Genomic DNA, 18511 nt, shown 5'->3' with positions numbered 1-18511 from the left:
TCACAATGCAAGGGAAAGGTATCAATTACAGAGCGGCGGCCAATTACTGCGATTGTGCCCCGGTCCTTTCTTTCTCCGCTGTATAATTAAGATGGGCTGTATCAACACTGATAGATGTGCTCACCCAGTTAATGGGGAATCATTTAGAGCTCTATTCGCAGGGGACTCCTATGCCATAATGTCTTTTTACTGGAACAAAACTGAGCTTGAAACAAAATAAGGAATCAGTATTGTTGCGACCATCCTTCTCCTGTGTTCTTTAAAAGCCCTTGGCTAACGGTAAAGGAGCTCATTTCGGGATGAAAATAGATAATGACACTATTAGCACTAGGCCTGCATTTCACCCCACAGTACCTTCTTTGTAGAGGCTCATGCTTTCCTGCAGGTCTGCAAAATGCAGCACTAAAGAATACCAACATATTAATTCTAGTACCATTCGAGAATCATGAGTGTCTGTATTTTCCTATGTTCAGAGGCAGAAGGACTGTAGTAAAATTGTCGGCTTTGCTGGTGACGGCATGGCGGATAGAGCTGGCTGTGCGTTCACAGCCGCGGTGTCTTAGTGCACAGCCAGTTGTCACACAGTCATTAGCTGGGCGTAAACTTGGACCACTGTCTGGAGCCAAGATGGCTGTCCAGTTACACACTGGGCTTAAAGCATTTGAGATGATATCCCCCCCTCTCTCTGTCAGTGTTAGTGTGTGTAGCCGTGGTAGTTGGTGAAGGAGTGTGTCTTTCTATGTGTGTGTGGTTGTTGTAATATGTGTGTATGTGTGTGTGTGGGGTGGATGTTGGTAGAACCACCTCTCAGATCACTTGTATGGTGTCAAGGGACTGAGATAAAACAGAGCCACTCCAATCTGATGGCAAACGAGCAGCCAAGGCCTCAGGATCCCACAGTGCTTAGCAAATTTGATCAGAATCCAGGGCTCCGGGAGAAACTTCTGTGCAAGAGCCAATCTCTGCTCACACACACACACATACACACACACACACACACACATACACACACACACACACACACACACACATACCACATACACACACACACACACACACACACACACACACACACACACACACACACACACACACACACACACAGGCACACATATATACCAACACATATACTTTAACCCAATCAAATCTGCATAACATAATTTGTTCCTGGAGTTGGTTGGTGTACTTGTTTATTTCTCACAGCCCCTTTGTTTCCCATCTCTCCAGTGACCTGTGTCAAAGCCATTTCAATTTCTCTGTGCATCCACCTGTGTCACCCACCTTCAAACCATCACTTACTTACTACCCTTCTTGTAATTCTGTCTATCGCGTTTTTTTTCTTTCTTCTTTTGCATATTCATTTAGGTAATTAACTTTCCTAACTGTTTCTCTTTTAATGTGTACTGAAAGAGAGAATTAATCAGAAGGACAATGCCCAAAAATGTGACCCTGTCGTTTGAAGCGTGAAATTACTTTTTTCCTCAGTACTAGGTTGTTCTCCACCTGCCTATGTTTCCAGAGAAAATAACTGGTGGAAAAACAAATTCCTGAATTGTGTTCTCTCCTCTTCACTTTCTCCTTCAGTCTGTGTCTATCAAGCTCCCTCTCCCTCTCCCTCCCTCTCTCCCTGCCTGTCTTTCTTAAGCACACCCATACAGAGCACTTTTAAAACAAGTGCTAGGTGCCGTGATGTAACTTCAGACTGTTTTCTAAAAACACTGTTATGTGTGGAGAAAGACAAAGAAAAGAATCCAGTGCAGCCACCATCCATTATTAAAGACCCTGAAAGTGAATCAAGTGGAAACAATATTAACACAAGCAGAACCCATTCCTGGTGGCCCTGTAGAGCTACCACCCATACCAAAAAAATAAAAAAAATAAAAGAATGTTTAAAATAGAAGATGACAGAAGAAAGACTCTTTTGGTCTTCTGCACTTTCACCCACCACACGGTGCTGAGTCTGGTGATAAATGTTTTAAACTGTGAAGTAGTTTGCAGCTCATATCACAGCTGGAAACCTAATCTATTTCGTTTCTTCCTCTCTGTCCACATGCCCCCTCATCCTCCTCCCCTCAAAATTTCCTTTTAATACTTCAGACACGGAACAATAATTAACACTCAGGCATGTAGCGGATGTGCAAGATAATTGCTTTTGCAAATGTTATTAATTTTGAGACCATAGAGATGAAAGATGTGTACAAACATGTGGGCTGTGAACAGAGGACCTTCTTCTTCTCCAGCTGCAACTGTGGAATACATTACAATACACACATTCATGATTAAACGCATGCAAGAACCTTGTCAAATCTGGTATTTTAGGGGGCGAAGCGGTAAGCCAGGAGCTAAGCTATTTTTCCCATCCATGAAAAATCAACTAGAGAGGAAACTGTACCACGGTCCTAATGAGAAGAGCAATAAGAGATAAATCCACACTGTGGTTGTTCAATAGCATAACAAATGCATGGATACTGGTGGGCTGGTACATTCTGAAAGTGTGCGTGTATGTGGTGTGTGTGTGTGTGTGTGTGTGTGTGTGTGTGTGTGTGTGTGTGTGTGTGTGTGTGTGTGTGTGTGTGTGTGTGGGTGTGTGTGATGGTGTGTTTCAGAATTAGCCTCCTAATGAAAGCCCTGGATGGTTTGTGGGCGTTGCTTGTCCTTGCCTCATCTCCTTCTTGGACTCGATAGATAGATGTTAGTCAAACCTTGAGAAGTTTTATGTCCATATGACCGTGTCACATGGCCAGTGAACTTGTGTTAAAGAAATGTTTAAAGTATTTATTTAAAGGAAATACCTTAAAATGGAAACACAACTGAATGTGCATAATTAAGTTTCTTCCTCTGTACACTTACAGCCTATGGTAAATACTTGTAATATACTCTGTCACTGTATAATACTGCATGCTAAAGGGTATAAATGTATATATCTAAATATGCTGGTATATTTATTTCTTTACTTGCCATCCTTGACCTCTTTGCTGTACTTCTGTTTCTGTGTCACCACTGAACATAAGCGGGAGCGACAAGCCTTTAGATAGCCTTCGGACATTTTGGACATAAAGAATTCAATGATTGCTGAATGGTCTGTCTCCTTGCTGTGTGTTCAATTCACCACTCTTTAATACGTAAGCAGCTGTCACCTTAGCTGAACCATATTTTCACGGTCATTGATGATATATTGTGCTGTTACTCCTTCATTAGTACAGCGATCACAGCTGTGTGAGAGTGGTGTCATGTAAGGTTGCTGTTTCCATTGTACTGTCCTTAGCTACCCTGTGCAAACCTCCATGTGGTTGGGCACCTCTGGGGCCACACTTAAAACCCCCTTAAAAGAGTTACCAGGATTTTGGGCAGATGAAAGTGAAAAGGGCTTTAGGTGATCAGGTCTCTGTTGATCTCTCGTCCTTCATGTGTCGACGCCATTCCGCTGATTTCAAAGTCCCTGAGAAAGGGGAGCTTAAACAACATCCAAGGCAAACCTCTTTCTTTGTGACTATCTTTTCTGCCCTTTCTTTTTCTCTTCATCCTTTTTTTCTTTAAGCTCAAATTGAGGTAGAAGTCGGTTAAGATGGATTTGGATTCAAGTGTCTTACAGTAATCCGCCCCGGTAATACTTCAACAGAATGCGGAAACTCCTTCCGCTTAAAGAATCTGATCATAAGTACTCCGTGGGCATCGTTTTAGGGTTTTAGAGGCCCATTTGTGAAAACCGTAACTGCAGGCTTTCCAGATAATCAACTATTAGTGGGCGGAGAGCTGCCTTCTGTAGCTCGTGAATGCAACCCATTTTAGAAAAAGCATTTTGCAGCTCTGAAGTAGACATTTCTGAATATTGAACACAGAGGATTGAACATCACGACATCCATTGCATGCTGCTTAAAGACTCATAACTGCACGTGAGGCTGGTTTGACCATGGAGATTGTTTTGGCTGTTAATGAGAGGTAGACAGTATTTCCCAAAGCTACCAGAGACACTAAAGCAGGGGCCTAAAGGCAAACCTCATCAATTTTTAAAATGTCTTCCTGAAGGTCAGGTTCAGCTATTCTAGTGGAGGTCCAACAGGAGCAACGAGTCGGCGGTGATAAGGGCAGCAGCATTCTTGAGGGCACAGGGGAAATGCGCCGCCGAGTCTTTTGTGATAGCGCGCCTCTTTTGTGATGTGTTCTGAAACTGACTGCTCCCCCGGGCCTCCGCCCTCGTCCAGAGGCCAGGAAGATCGCAGCGCAGAGTTGGGCTGTTTGGAGAAGTCTTTTAAAAATACTCTGGTTGCTTTCCCTGCTTTCCGATGACTCCTATGTTCCTGTCTTTCTTTCTCTTTCTTTTCTCTTTCTTTCTTTCTTTTGTTCTGTCTCTCTCTCTGTCTCACTGTGGGTTCTTTCTGCAATTTTGGACTGCAGTGTCATAAAGCTCTGAATCAGGGAACAGTTTCCATCCTCTCTCCATGAGGCTTGCCGTGTCGTCGTGGTCCACGTTACCTGCGTTTCATTACGGTATGATTTTGTGCCACTTAGCGAGTGCCATCTGTAATGCGGAGACCGTGGAAAGAACTCGGTGGGAGTAACACACATTCAGACACACAGCAGGCACTGTGTGTTGTTTCAGGGTGTCACTGACATCAACGACACGTCAGAAAAATGCTATAAAAAGAAGACAGCCTGATTCATTAAGCCAGCATGAAGCCAGACAGAGCACGAGGGTTTCTGAGTATGCATGCGTGTGTGTGTGTGTGTGTGTGTGTGTGTGTGTGTGTGTGTGTGTGTGTGTGTGTGTGTGTGTGTGTGTGTGTGTCTGTGTGTGTGCGTGTGTGTGTTTGTGTGTGTGTGTGTATGTGTCAGAGACAAGGAGATGGACAGAGTTGGGTCTTTTTCTCTGCCAGGCTCTACATAGTAATGCTGATAAACGTCTCCATGGGGACCAGACTCAGAGCTGTACAGATTTTCTGAACTCTGAAGGGTTGTGTCTCTGACAGTGTTTATGGCCTCCACTGAAAGATCACAACTGTGTGTGTGTGTGTGTGTGTGTGTGTGTGTGTGTGTGTGTGTGTGTGTGTGTGTGTGTGTGTGTGTGTGTGTGTGTGTGGTGTGTGTGTGTGCGTGTGTTTGTGTGTGTGTGTGTGGGTGTGTGTGTGTCTGTCCTTCCTCTCCAAATCAGGACACACCTCTGTCAGCTCCCAAAACTGTACTGATATAATATGACCCCTGGAAGCCATAATAATTACCCAGAATTCTAAATCCAACAGCTGAAAGGTTTTAAGAGATCTTTCTCTGGGTGGTAACAGATCATTCCATCATAATTCCAATATTCCCACAGCAGGCAGCACTCACATCAAGTCACGGCCTATTTTTCCAATGACGTTCCCAGTGAGGGTAAACTCAGTTCTCACAAACATTAACACAAGGACAATGACACAAAAAGGTTTTGTGCATGCATGAGAAGAAATGCATTAAATGCTGTCGTTCCAGTGCTTTTATTCCACATTTAGTCAGTAGCTTCTTGTCCAAACACTGTAATGAAATATTTGACAATTATTTTCTTCAAAATGCTGTTATGGTCCCTGTCCGTGGTAAAGCTAATTGGCAAGAACTGGCATATATAACAGATTTGTTTAATTAGGGAGCTAATAGGAAGGGCATGAATGTGGTTACCTTGGACAGAGGCTGTCACGTCCCACTGTGGGGGTAATATATATGTGTGTGTGTGTGTGTGTGTGTGTGTGTGTGTGTGTGTGTGTGTGTGTGTGTGTGTGTGTGTGTGTGTGTGTGTGTGTGTGTGTGTGTGTGTGTGTGTGTGTATGTGACTGTGAGTGTGTATGTGTGTGTGTGTGTGTGTGTGTGAAGGAGGGAGAGAGTGACTGATTAACTGAGATGTGATGGGTCAGCAAAGCATAGGTGTGTGTGTGCGTGTGCGTGTGTGTGTGTGTATGTGTGTGTGATTGTGTGTGTGATTGTGTGTATGTGTGTGTGCAGGAGTGGAAGCAGTGAGGATATATTAAACTGTCGTGTCTGACCTCTACATGGCGACCCAGAACAACAGCCTGACGGATGAAGCTTAGGGGGACCAGACCGCTGCACAAGCTCCGAATCTTACCTTGAGCAGCTCCGGAGAGAAGCACGAGAGAGAGAGAACACAGGGGGAGTGTGTGTGTGTGTGTGTGTGTGTGTGTGTGTGTGTGTGTGCTGCCATACATATACAGCCTCCACACAGTGGGAGTTTGTTCTCCCATACACATACAGCCTCCACACAGGGGGAGTGTGTGTGTGTGTGTGTGTGTGGTCGTGTGTATGTGTGTGTGTTGCCATACACATACAGCCTCCACACAGGAGGCACACTCTCAGTGGTCACATTACATAGGAAATGCGCTTTTGAAAACAGCTACTTAATAGCATAGTATGGGTCTTGGCCCCATTTACAAACCTACACACAGATGCGGCATCATGTAGCTCCCTAGGCCCTCGTTCCCCCGGTGTGTCTAATTTATGAGCCCAGAGGAAGCAGAGGTCAGTCTGCCTATGTGAACGTGACAATTTGCAAGAGGATGCCGCAAGTCATACACGCTTGCTCAGAAATCCAGTCATGACTGAGGACACTAACACAAGTGTCATCCATTACCTTGACCTAAGCCTGACTGAAGGCAGGTGAGCAGAGGCACTTCAAATCACCCCCCAACAGCAAATCAAGATTTACGACACGCATTTCCACAAACAATTATGGATCATGCCTTTGTAGATGTGAACAACCCACATTGGAGGAGGGGATTAACACATAAAGGTTAATGAAGATGTATTAAAAAAAATATGTGCTTCATTATTTCATATACTGCATATTTGAGTTTGAGTCTGCAAAGCTATGGCTTTTTACTAGAGGGCAAAAGGTCACCAGATTGCGGAGCGTTATTTCACGTGAATGCTGAGCAGACGAGAGCCACTCCACATGACTGCATCTCAAGGCTGTATACAGGCAGCACATCTGCCTAATGCTCTCTTTCTCTCCTTCTCCCGCGCGCTCTCCCACACACACGTGTACACACATATGTACGCATAATACATAGAGGCACATGCATGCACACACACACACGCTGTCATGGCGCTACAGGAGCTGTTGCAGTTTTTAACACAAGCCTGTGTGAATGCCTGTTGTCCTTTATTCATCTCTCAGACAGAGCTGTGCACATGATAAAGGGCACAAGACAGACCGCACCAAGGTTAATCGCTCCAACTTCACAGCAGGTCGCAGTCCCTCTTCCTCTCTTCAATCTCCTTCTCTCCCTCTCTCTCTCTCTCCCACCCACTCTTCTTTTAATAACTCCTAGTGCCTGTCTATCACCCAGCATGACTGACTACAAACAGCAAAGCACAGTAATGACTCATTCAAGTTGATTCAAATTATTCAAATTATCCAAATGAATGAGAAGCAACACAAATTACAAAGGCCAGCTGCCCTTCTTGCACACAGTCAAACACAAACAAGCTTCTGTGAAGCAGAAGACATGCTACCGAGAAACTCAGAGGAGAGGAGAGCAGTAAGAAGAACCATATGAGTATCTACAGCATACAAGTGAGCAGTGAGTACACCCCTGTGCATTATCACTTGAATGGAGCTATGTTTGAAATGTCCACTCACCCACTGTATAGTCCTCTATAAAATGAATCTGCCATCTTGTAGTGCTGTTTGAATCCTCGACTGTAAATTGTATTCACCATAGTGCACTATACAATTCCCCTGTGCGCTGCAAATTGTGGTGTACAAATGATGTTCTCTACCAGACATACTGTACCTTAGTTTACATGTTAGTCAACATTCATCAATCTGAATGAGTGATGAAACAAAGCCACATTAAACTTTTGAAACACAGAGAAAACATAGACAGCATTTTAGCTAAATATCACATTTGTGCCTTGTATCTGCATTTTTCCAAACGTAAGCAGTGCAGTTGCCATGTTAGTGTTACTATGTTGCTAAGTTACCGACATGGAATGTTTTGGAATGTAGTGTCTGAAATCTCTCTTGTTGTTTAAGTGTCTGATTCCGTACATAGTGAACTCAATAGATGTTTCTATACACAGGGATTATCAATGAAAATCAGAGTTTCTGTGACAGATGAGACAGTTTAAAGGACATTGCATAAAGTCAATATCTATGGACAGCGTCCACGAAAAGAACGCTTGCTTGCACTGCGTCACAAACCTCCAAGATTAACATTTGCCTAAGAACATGAAAATGAGCACATTCTTGGTCAGATGAAGCTTGGCAGAAGGGGGATATCCCAGCATAATAAAGGTCCTAAAATCACTGCCAAAACAGTTTCTAAAGAAGAAAAAAGCGAAAACTATGACCTGGCTAACTATGTCGCCTGACTTGAATCCAATAGAACTTTTTGTGTCTAGATATTTGAAAGAGAAAGCTAGAGCAACAAAAAAGAGCAAAGAATGGCAGAACTCTGAAGAATGGCAGAACATCTCCAGAAATGTGTGTGGCACCAGTATCCCCCATGCCGAGAAGGATTGAATCTGTCATAAAAACAGAGGTAGACATACAAAGTATTAAAAACAATGAGGTTTGAATCCAGTGGTGGAATGTAACGAAGTATTTTTACTTCGTTACTTTACTTAAGTACATTTTTACGTATCTGTACTTTACTTAAGCAAAAATAATATTGCATACTTTTTACTTTTACTCCATTACATTTTTTAGCTATTATCTATACTTTTACTTCGCTACATTTCTACAATATGTGTTGTTACTCGTTACATTTTATGAACATAGTTTCGCCAAAATGTTGCCTACACAAAACTATGGATTGCGTTGCTGTTTTGGAAGTTTAAACCAATCAGGTGGCTCTATCAACTCCAATGATATCAGAGTGCGCGTTTGGCAGCAGCACTAGCGGTAGCTTTGCCTGTTATAGTTGAACATTCAGCCTGACTAACTGCCTACTCAACATGGATCCAGAGCCCTCTGATATGAGCCACCCTTGGCCCTATTTAAAAGATATGTTCAAGTTCAAAGGCCCCAAGAATGACTCCTGGAGGTTTCAATGCGTTTCCTGTCTCCCTCAAAAAAAGGAGTTGCTAGCCTTCAATAATTCGCCCTCAAATTTAAAGTAGCATATCGAGGTAAGCAGAGTGATTGCTATGCTAAGTTAATGTCCCTGACTTTTGAATATTGATATATGTATTTAATTCGTTTACTGACATGATATTATAATGTTATCTAGCGAAATGCATGTTGACATACAGCAATAGCATCAAAAAAACATGATTGGACCTTCATTATATATTTAACGTAGTGGTAAGATAAAGCTGGTAGGTTAGCTATGTCAAGTTAGCGTGCCTTGTTCTGTCCAGTTTTACAATCACATGTTCCATGTTTCCCTTTTTTACACGTTTACAATTAAATAAAATATTTAAAGATATCACATGGTGTCTTTATTGGTTTGGCTTAATGGTATAAACTTTGCAAATAATCCCTGGTAGATAACTTGTCATCCGCAGAATTGTAAGATATAGTGTGAACAGTATTACAGATGGTAGGCACAATAAGTACACCAACCTTTCCAATTAACAAATGTTGTTGCTTATAATTATTACTAGTAGTGACATCTGTAGAGGCATTTATTACCAGTAGCTATTTCTTTATCAAAATGGCACAGCCTAGACATTCAGAGACAACCCATTGCGTGAGTACTTTTACTTTTAATACTTAAAGTAAATGTAAAAGTAAGTACCTTTTACTTTTACTTAAGTAGGATTGTTGATGTAGTACTTTTACTTTTACTTTTATCTTCCTGGGTACTTGTACTTTTACTTAAGTACTAAACTTCAGTACTTCCTCCACCACTGTTTGAATCTCACTAATGAAAGGTGCACTGCATTGCATTGGGCGTTGAGTTCCTACTGTGGGGCGTTCCCAGCCACGTCAGCTACGTCAACCACAGCCACCTCCGTCTTATCTTGCGTCAACCGACTACAAACACCTGCAGACAGTTTGTTAATCAGCCGTAGGCTTTTTAAAATACTCTGTGTGCTCTGTCTCAATGTGAAGTATTGTTTCGGTGAAACTTCGGTTTATCGCTGAGCCTTGTGTTTGATATTCGGCCTTGTTCTTGACCCTGATCTTGGATTCACATTATCTGGATAATTCTGCCTGTATTATTGCCTTAGCCTAGTGTGTTTTGACCTTGGATTAACCTGTTTGGATTCACCCTCTGATTCTGGTTTGTAGTCAGCTTTTCTATAATATAAAAAAATAATATCCCTGGCATAGTTTAGTTAAAATATCAGGCATTAAACAGAAGAAGTTCATAGCCTACTAGAAGGCTCTCAAGATGGGAAATGATTTGGTCAATTAAAGACGTATGCTAAATGCTGGTAACATCTATAAAAATTAGAGCTGTGAAAAATAACGCGTTAACGCGTTATGATTAAATTACAGGATTAATTAGTAAAAAATTTTAACGCATTTAACGCATGCGCAAAATGAGCTTCCAATATACCCACAATTCCGCCCAATCTGCATTAGTCGCCGCTGTAATAGGAAGTTCGTGTTTAAAAAAAACAAAGATGGAACATTCAATAAAACCAAAGTGATATGCACACTCTGCGGGAAGACGTTATCGTTTCACCGTAGCAATACCAGCCTTAAGTACCACCTCAACGCGATGCATACGTTGGTCGGCGAGGAGTGGAATGCGCCAAACCACCCTCACTGAACAACGTAGGCCCCTCAGTAAGTCTGCCTGTGACAAGTTGACTAGCACAGTTGCCAAATGGATTGCAAAAAGCTGTAGACCGATTAATATTGTTGAGGACGAGGGGTTCACTGAAGTTTTGAGAGTGGCAATGGCGGACTCGAGCATCAAAGCATCGCAAAGATGCACAATTATGACAAAAATCCACGAGCTGTATGAAGCTGAAAAGAAAAAAAAGGAAAATGACTTGGCTGCTACGAAACATCAGGCGCTGACAGGGGATCACTGGACTTCTGTGAGTAACGATAACTACCTGGGTGTAACTGCACATCTAATCACCGACGAATGGAAGTTAAAGTCGTTTACACAACGTGCATGAAAACAGAAGAGCGCCACTTTGCAGAGGCATGTGCGCACAACAGTTCCAAACTGTTGCAAGCAACTGGGCAATTGAATACAACACGACCACTATAGGGATAGACAGTGGACGTAATATGATAGCCGCGGCTAGACTACTGTAAAAGGGCATTTAGAGGCATTAGATTGTGTCATGGTGTGGTTAATGGTTGTTTGACAAAAAAGAGAAACATTTTCAAACATCCTATAAAAACAATGGCTAAGAAGCCCAAATCATTTCTGTTTGATTTAAAAAGAAAAGAAAAAAAATGTATTCAACCATACAATGGCTAAGAAGCCCAAATTCTGTTTAGGATGAAGATTATATTAATGTTCCATATGGAATAGCAAAGATAACTGCTAAAGAACTGCTGAGTTGCAGCACCACATTTTTTTTTTATGAATAACAAAAGAAAACATGTTAAATGTATATATCCGTCTTTTGTCATAAATCTTTTTGTTCTCACAAAAATATACCGAGAAAATCGGTAATATGTGATTAATCATGATTAATCCACAGAAACCTGTGATTAATCTGATAAAAATGTTTAATCATTTCACAGCCCTAATAAAAATGTTAAGGATTTGTAAATATGACTGAAGAAGTATAAATGAAGGCAATGTACAGAAGGAAATGTTTTGAAACCCGGGGTGTGCTAACCACAATCCCAGTCTGTATGTATGTTTTGCATGGGCATAACCTGACAAAGATGCAAACACATCACATACATGTTCCATCTTATTATCCATCTGTGTAAGTTTCCTCATATGCCTTCAGATGAGCTCACCTCCAGATCCATATGGCCTCAGACATAACAATAATTTTTTTGTCTCAGTGGATTGTGTGTGTGTGTGTGTGTGTCTCTGTGTGTGTGTGTGATACTGATTTACTCAGAAGTAATGTTGTGCAAGAACAAGGCGATTATTTGTATGTTAGTGTGGGTATGTCCTTGAGCTAGCGGGCATGTTGGCTACACAAACAAGCGTGAACGCCGTTAAGAGACTCATCAGACGTGCGGCTGATTACGTGCATCTCGACTATTTCTGAGATCAGCCGTTGACTCTTTCAGGCTTAATCAACAGAGGACGGGTCGTGTTTACAAAGACGAGCTTTAATTAGACTTGCCATGCATTATTAATGACAGAACTCAACAGTTGGAAATAATATTTAACAGAGGCCCCCGGAGTAGGCCCATGCTTGGAAACGCATTGTGAAGGAGGTTAAAAACGAACATGACAACAGGCACAGAGGCGTTTACAGATCCACTAATGAACTAATGGATTTGTTCATGTGCCTTTCTTATTAACTGCTTAATTTTTGATGAGTCGGATCACAGTTAATTCTTTTGGTGCCTGTCATATTTTAATACTACAACTGTGTCAGCTCTCATCTTGATCATTTGTATCCGGTTAGCCTGTTTAAAGCTAATTACAGGGTGATACCTTCATTTATCCGTCTCTGCTAAAGTGGTCCATGTTGATTCGGCATTGGTGTCAGCTAAGCGGTAGTGTAGAGATGTGTAATTAATTTAGAAAATTGTGCTATACAATTTCGCTTGCCCATTACGGATGGCATGTTTGGTAGGCAAAGCGATATTAGTTTTCATTTGCCGTTAATCATCAAGTGCATTGGCACACAGGGAGAGTGATGGGAGGGTTTCCTGGCAACAGGGCTGATCTGAATGTGCATCCGAGACAGCTGGCAGAGCGGAGGCAACGGACTCAGGAATTCCTTGCCGTGCCACATTTTGGCATATCTTCAGGACAGACCCACCCCGCATCTGTTTTACATTCAAACAGCATCTGCCATTCAAAATAAAATAAAAAATCAATTGCGCCAGCTCTGTGCTCATGTCATTCACAACAAACTCACATCTCACATGGGCTCTTTTTGGAAAATGTCTGCAAGAAACCCCTCTGAGCTCCACTCTGGAAACTCAAATAAACAAATAAACACACTGATATCAAACACCTATAGGGGAGAGATGCACAATACTGCTAGTTTTGCTAGAAGCAGTTCTGCTAGTGTTTTGGGGGACCTGTGGATTTAAACCTCCCATCCCTCTGCCAACTGCCTGCGACTTTCATCATCCCTCTTTCTTTTGAGGGAGCGACTCCCTGCAGAGACGCAAGCTGTTACCTTGTTTCCAAAGCTCGAGTTAAATGAGATTAGCGCGCTAGCAAGCTCTCAGCCACTGCCGAGGTTCACTCTGATTCTCCAAGCGCCAGAAGATGAGGAACACCTTCTTGGAATGATCCTTGGCCTGTTCACCTCCATCAACTCATTTCATCACTTCCTTTAGGGGATAGGAAGTAGATAAATCTTTTGAGACTTTGCAATTTCAAGTGGATTTAATGAAAGAGTTTTTTTTTTTTTTTTACCTTAGAAGGATTTATTTTTCCAAAGAATGAAGTTCTGCTAGTGTGCCCTTGAGAAACTTGAATTTACAGGCACAGTTGCTTTCAAAGCATCACATGTAGATGAGAACAACTGCGCTGTCATTGCACAGATGCATCAGTGGCTTCCCCAATAGACAGAGTGAATTAGATGATAATTAAAGGTGGGGGGGGGGGGGGGGTTTGTCCGTCCCTCAGATGACACGTGCATTTTTACTGTGTATTCAGATGGTTTTGTTAACCATTACATCATCAATGTAGCATTTAGACTTTCACAGTGAGGATAACTTCCTGTTAGCAAGCAGGAAATAAATGAATGACAATAGACAAGAATGGCACTTTTATGCAGCAATGTATATAATCTACACGAATCATATAGGACAATATGAAAGGACATTAGTTTATTTTTCCTGGGTTGTTTTTATGGTCAGATAAAATGGTGCACATGGTTGTTAACCCATGAAGTTAAATTATATTAATACTGTATTGCACATTATGTCCAGTACTACATCACAAGAATACCTGTATTAACAATGCATTATATGTCTCTACATAACAGCTACTGTGCATTATGATTATAAAAATCATAGAATATAGAATAGCTATGTTCAGTCATTATGAAGACGGTATTCATTGGAACCTGTTAGCATCAATCTCTTTTATAGATTTTCTTTTCATATCGGGTGTGTGCTCCACCCACTCTAAAGAATAATGGAACCTTTAGAGGCCGTTTTCCAAATCAAACTCCCTCACACTCGATCATGTACCTGTTCGATTCTCTGTCAAACTCTGTTTCTCTCTCCCTTTCTCTATCTCTTCCTTCTTCTTCACTCTGTCTTTTGCCATCTCCCTTTCTTTCTCTCTTAAGTCTCCATCATTTGACTTGATATATCAGTCAAATGAAAGCGAATTCAAGAATGCGGAGATGGAATGTTATAGGCAGGGACCTAGAGACGGGTGTTTAGCCACAGAATACTGTCTGAGGAACGACTACATTAACATTTTTACATTTAGTCATTAAGCAGACGCTTTCATCCAAAGCGACGTACAAGGGAGAGAACAATCAAGCTACGAGCAATAGAGACCTAGTGTAACAATAAATACTATTTTACATGACAAATAGTGCAGGAATGTAACAACTATAAGTGCAAGTTAAGTACTAGTAGAAGTGCAAGTTAGGAGAGGAGTTGGGTCTTCAAGAGCTTCTTCAAGGTAGAGAGGGATGCCCCTGCTCACACAAATGGACACATGCATGCCCTTAAACACACAAATGCACATCCACTAATAGTACATTTTATGCACCCTTCAACATTGCTAGGAAATACACTCACGAAATGCATTGAGGTCATACATCTCAAGCAGAACACAAGGCCATTGACAACATAAGCTATCTGATGTCCTATTTAATAAAGATCTTGGCATTGGACCACATCAAGAATAAAAACACTCCTAGATAATCTTGTATTTACTTGTAGAATACTTCCTGCGGAAGCGCTGGGATGCATCATCAGTGATGTATCCTGGGGTCATTGGGTGTTTCGGGTCTATTCGAACATCAGACACCCTCCCCCAGGCGACCCAGCCAGGGGTGATCAGTCCCCGGCTTGCATCCCAGCAGCATTTGACCACTGGGCCTCCCTTTTCAGCCAGAGCCACTTAGTGGCTCTCTCTGCGGCATCAATGGTTGATTTGATGGCCCTCTTCTTACACAACCCCAAGATGCCTAGCTTTGTCAGAACTCTGCAGAGGGACTGGCCTGCAAAGCCCCGACATCCCACCTCAATAGGCTCACAGCGAGTGATCCAGCCCTGCCTCCTGCACTCCTCTGTCAACTCCTGGTACTTGGCACGTTTACGCTCTTGAGCTTCATCCATGCGCTCTTCCCAGGGTACAGTGAGTTCCATCATGATCACCTGTTTGGTGGAATTTGAATAGATGTCTGGACGCAGTCTTGTTGAGGCGATGTGCTCTGGAAAACGCAGCTGCTTCCCCAGATCTACTTTCAGCTGCCAGTCGGCTGCTGAGGCAAGGAGGCCAGTCGTTGTTCTTGACTGTGGGGTGCGTTTCTCTCCCGCCTTGACAAAGTTGATGGACTTTGGACGACGTTGTTTGCTTGTCGTTATAGCCGAAGCTACTATCTCCGCAACTGCCTTGAGCACTTGATCATGCCGCCAGCGGTAGCGACCATCTGCAAGTGCCTTTGGGCAGCTGCTGAGGATATGTTCGAGGGATCCTCTTCCAAAGCACAGCCCGCAAGATGGTGTTTCGATCTTGCCCCAGACATGGAGATTTGCCGGGCTTGGTAAGCCATCATAGACCGTCTGGATCAGGAAACGGACTCTGTAGTAGTCTGCTCGCAGGATGTTATCCCAGGTGACCCTTCGCTGCTGTACAGATTCCCACTTTGTCCATGCCCCTTGCTGTCTAAGACTCACCATCCTGCTTGCTCTTTCTTCTTCCACGCCTGCTCGAACCTCCTCCTGGAGAAGAAGACGCCTGTCTTTGCCAATGGCTTTGCGAACTTGTATACTGGGGAAGTAACCAAGACCAGCACGGCCTCTGGCCACATTCCCCACAAGCTCCCTCTGCCTCAGTCGGGACTCCGCCACCTCAAGTGCCTCACCTGCTTTCCATTTCCTGCCCGTTCTGACCTCGATTCCCGCTGCTGACACCTTTGGGTCCTTCGAGTCTCTGTAAAGGAGTGCCTCCCTAGTCCGCGACACCATGAACTCCTCTTTAAGACCGCTGAAAGGGAGTTGCAGGATGTTACTGCTTCCATATAGTGCTGCGCTGCTAAGGCTGCGTGGTAGGCCAAGCCATCTGCGGAGGTGGCTACTGATTCTCCTCTCCATTGACTCTACTGCCGTCATCGGGACCTCATAGACCAGCAGCGGCCACAGGATCCTGGGCAGGACGGCATGTTGGTAAATCCAGGCCCTGAATCTCCCTGGTAGACCTGACTTGTCTACCTTTCTGAGCCACTCCTCGAGGTCATTGATGGTCTTTTTGATGGAATTGGCATCCTTGAGGCTGGCATCAAAGACCTTTCCCAAACTCTTCACCGGCTGCTCAGAAATAGATGGTATTGTGTCGCCAGCTAGTGTGAAACGGAACCTGTCCACTACACGCCCCTTCTTCAGCACCAATGACCTAGACTTGCTGGGTTTGAAACTCATCCTTGCCCATGCGATGAGCTTTTCTAGGCCTTGGAGGATCCATCTGGTTCCTGGCACTGAAGATGTGGTGATGGTGAGGTCATCCATAAAAGCCCTGATTGGAGGTTGTCTCGTGCCAGATTTTGTCTTTGGGCCTCGACATTCAACCTCAGCTGATTTAGCAACCATGTTCATGGCTAGTGCGAAAAGGGTGACAGAGATGGTACAGCCTGTTATAATTCCCTTTTCTAGCCGATGCCAGTTCGATGTTGTAGACCCAGACGTAACTCTCATCCTAAAATTATTATAATAATCCAGAATAAGGACTCTGATGTTACTGGGTACATGGTGTTTTTGCAGGGCAATTTCCACTAAGCTGTGAGGTATGGACCCATAGGCATTGGTCAGGTCCAACCAGAGAACAGCCAGATCTCCCTTTGACTCCCGGGCTTCACGGATGAGCTGAGTGACGACACCTGTATGTTCCAAGCAGCCGGGGACCCCAGGAATCCCACCTTTCTGCACTGATGTGTCTACATACTCGTTCTGGAGGATGAACTCTGTCAGGCGTCGAGACAAAATACTAAAGAAGATCTTGCCTTCGACGCTAAGCAGCGAGATGGTGCTGAACTGTTCGATGGTCTTTGAGTTTTCCTCCTTAGGAATCCAAACTCCTTCTGCACACCTCCACTGATTGGCGACTCTCCCTCTTCACCAGATTACTCTCAAGATCTTCCACAGGTGGCTGAGGAGTGCTGGACATCTCTTGTAAACGATGTATGGCACAGAGCTAGGTCCAGGAGCTGAGGCTGATCTTGCTCTTTTCACGACCTCCTGGACCTCCTTTAGACTGGGTTCTCTGGGGTTGAAGTCGACTTTGGGGGGTGGTGGCTCGATGAGCGCCTTCTGGGGACCGAGCGCCTGATCTCTCTTTGGATCACTCAGGGTGTTACTGAGGAACTGGTCGACCTCCTCTTGGGAGCATGAGAGGTGGCCGCTGCGCTTGTCTCCCAAGAGCTTCTTGACAAAGCCAAAGGGGTTTGATAGAAAGGCTGTTCGCTTCCGAGCTCTCTCCTTTATCCTTCTCCTGTGCCCCTCTGCTCTGCGTAGAGTCATGAGCTTCTTCCGCAAGATGTTCCTTAGTTCGGCGAGAGGTTCTTTCTGATCCTCCCTTGCACTCTTGTGTTGTTTTTTAAGTGTTCGAAGCTCATGTCGCAGTTGTTGAATCTGGGCGGCTCTACGGTTCTTGGTGTAGGGGGCTCTAGGTTTTCCCTTTTCATCATAGCCAAACCGCTCTGCAGCGTAGCTGATGATGATAGATGTCATGCTATGTAGCCGGCTGTCAATATCACCCTTGGATATGGTCTGCATGATGTTGCCCATGTCCTCGTCAAACTGCAACCACTCGGTCTGTTTGTTTGCCGGGGGCCATCTAATCTTCCCTTTCTGGGATGCTGTGCAGAGTCTTGGGGGCTGTGAGGCGTGGAGGTTCTGGGCTCTATGGGGTGATTCCTGGCCGGGCTCCTCCTGCGTCTCACCAGGGCTGGTGCCTGTGCGCTGCTCTTCCAGCTCCCTCTCTCTGCATTTCATCCTGGCCATATGGATTTTTAGGCCACGCTCGTTCTTACATAGCTTGCCGCAGGTGCATCTAACGGTGTTTATCGTTGTCGGTTGGCCGTTAGCCTTTGTCGTTGCCGTTGAATCCGTCCTGTTGGGGATCTCATCCTCCCCCCCTCTCGGGATCCCCTGGGGGTATTTCTTTGTAGGTTTGCCTGTAGCTTTTTTTTTGGGTGTCTTCCTCACAGAAGATTCAGGAAGGGGTGCTGGCCCATCCTGACCCGTGCCGTCTTCCCGAGCTGCCAACTGTCTCTCCAGTCG

The 18511-nt window shown here is 43.9% G+C and overlaps 1 pseudogene; it reads right to left on the bottom strand.

Moving 5' to 3' along the window:
* Window positions 1-14968: 14968 nt before the first annotated feature.
* Window positions 14969-18115, bottom strand: LOC105905421 (annotated as a pseudogene).
* Between the last annotated feature and the right edge of the window lie 396 nt (window positions 18116-18511).

This window comes from Clupea harengus, chromosome 17 (genome assembly GCF_900700415.2).
Source record: "Clupea harengus chromosome 17, Ch_v2.0.2, whole genome shotgun sequence".
NCBI lineage: Eukaryota > Metazoa > Chordata > Actinopteri > Clupeiformes > Clupeidae > Clupea > Clupea harengus.
Note: the sequence above shows the minus strand (reverse complement) of the source record. Positions and strands in the feature narration are given on the sequence as shown.